The sequence below is a fragment of the Myotis lucifugus genome, unplaced genomic scaffold, assembly GCF_000147115.1.
Source record: "Myotis lucifugus unplaced genomic scaffold, Myoluc2.0 scaffold_1943, whole genome shotgun sequence".
Classification (NCBI taxonomy): Eukaryota; Metazoa; Chordata; class Mammalia; order Chiroptera; family Vespertilionidae; genus Myotis; species Myotis lucifugus.
The window spans coordinates 2,481-4,873 of NW_005872991.1; the positions used below are offsets into that span (position 1 = coordinate 2,481).

The 2,393-nt window shown below is 36.8% G+C and overlaps 1 non-coding gene across 1 annotated transcript; it reads left to right on the forward strand.

The window, feature by feature from the left end:
• Positions 1–1,968: 1,968 nt before the first annotated feature.
• TRNAR-GCG lies at positions 1,969–2,041 on the forward strand. Its single transcript has one exon. It is a non-coding gene; the product is annotated as a tRNA-Arg (tRNA).
• The last annotated feature ends 352 nt before the right edge of the window (positions 2,042–2,393 follow it).

The following is a 2,393-nucleotide window of genomic DNA, read 5'->3' on the forward strand; positions in this document are numbered from 1 at the left end:
AATTTTCCTTTCACTAATGCTTTTTCTGTGGAATGTAGTGATGCTGTTTGCTAGCATTTTACCCACAGCTGAACTTTGAAAATTGGAGTCAATCCTTTCAAATTCTGCTGCTGCTTTATCAACTAAATTTATGTAATAATCTAAATAATTTGTTGTCATTTCAACATTCTTCATAGCATCTTTGCCTAGAGTAGATTCTATCACAAGAAGCCACTTTCTTTGCTCATCCATGAGAAGCAACTCCTCACCTGTTAACCTTTTTTCATGAGTTTGAGCAATTTAGTCACAACCTCAGGATCTCCTTCTAATTCTAATTCTCATGCTATTTCCATCACATCTGCAGTAATTTCCACAGCTCAAGTCTTGAACCCCTCAAAGTCATCCATCTGAGGAATAATAGCCTTACAAAATGTGTCTCTTAAATAATAAGACTTGAAAATCAAAATTACTCCTTGATCCAGGTGCTGCAGAATGGATGGTATGCTAGTAGACATTAAAACATCATTCCCCTTGTATGTTGCCATCAGAGCTCTTGGATAACCAGGTTCATTGTAATATTTTAAAATGAATCTTTTATTCTGATCAATAGGTCTCAACAATGGACTTCAAATATTCAGGAAAACATGTTGTAAACAGAGTTGCTGTCATTCAGGAGCTGCTGTTCCGTTTATAGAGCATAGGTAGATAGATTTAGCGTAATTCCTAAGGGCCTAGGATTTCAGAATGCTACATGAACATTGACTTTAACTTAAAGACACCAGCTGCATTAGCCACTAATAAGAGAGTCAAGCCAGGCATTGACTTCTCCTCTATTTATGAAAGTATCATATGGCATCTTCTTCTAGTGTAAGCTTGCTCATCTACTTTGAAAATAGGTTATTTATTGTAAACATTTTCATCCAGTGTCTTAGATAGATCTTCTGGATAACTTGCTGTAGCTTCTACATCAGTACTTGTTGCTTTACCCTACACTTTTATGTTCTGGAGTGCTTTCCTTAGACTTCATGAATCAACCTCTGTTTCAAACTTTTCTTTTCCACCTCCCTAATCTCTCTCAGCCTTTATAGAATTAAAGAGAATTAAGGCCTCACTCTGGATTAGGCATTGGTTTAAGGAAATATTGTGTATGGTTTTATCTTCTATCCAGACCACTAAAACTTCTCCATTTCAGCAATAAGGATATTTCACTTTCTTATCATTTGTTTGTTCACTAGAAGATCACTTTTAATTTCCATCAAGAACATTTCCTTTGCATTCACAACGTGGCTCTCTGTTTGGTGCAAGAGGCCCCACTTTCTGTCTATCTCAGCTTTTGACAAGACTTCCTCACTAAGCTTAACCATTTCTTGCTTTTGATTTACAGTGAGAGACACGTGGCCCTTCCTTTATTTGAAGACTTAGAGGACATTGTAGAGTTATTAATTTCAATATTGTTGTGTTTCAGGAAATAGGGAAGGCCAAGGAGAGAAGAGAGATGAGAATATGGCAGGTCAGTGAAGTAGTCAGAACATACACAAGAGTTAGTAATTTTGTTGCTCTATGTGGGTGTGGGTTGTTTTTTTTTGTTTTGTTTTGTTTTGTTATAATTCTCCTATAATATCAGAGTCAAAGCACTCTGTACCTACACCATGAAATTCACAGTTTATTTTTTAAATCTATTTTTCCTATCAGTGGGGTCTCAGTTCTAAGCAGAAATCTCCAATTAGCCTTTCTTTATTATCATTCTGTAGCATTTTCCTCTGTTTCATCTATTTGTATCCCCTTAAAATGTATGCTTTGGAAACCTGAGGATGAAAGATGCTTTCACAGTTTATAGTGGCTCCAATGGAAAGAGGACACATTGCCTTTATTCATCCAAAGACAGGTAGCCGTGTTGTTTCTATCACTGAATAGTTTTATGTCTTGGCAAATTCACTCAACCTCTTTAAACCACAGTCTTCTCATAAGCAAAATATCAATGATTGCCGAGCCCGTTTGGCTCAGTGGATAGAGCGTCGGCCTGCGGATTCGATGGTCCCAGGTTCGATTCCGGTCAAGGGCATGTACCTTGGTTGCAGGCACATCCCCACTGGGGGGTGTGCAGGAGGCAGCTGATCAATGTTTCTCTCTCATGGATGTTTCTAACTCTCTATCCCTCACCCTTCTTCTCTGTAAAAAAGTCAATAAAATATATTTTTAAAAAAATATCAATGATAACACTTCACTCTTACTATAGTTTTAATCTTTGAATGATAAAAGCATTTATATAAAATAATAAGGTAAGTCTTATACCCTGATACACAGTGAATATTAGTTACTTTCCCTCACTTGGACTACTGGTCTACATCCTCTTCTCAAAATTCCTATCCTTTGTCTCTCTTCTTCCATTAGTATCTTCCAATAGTCACTTTCAT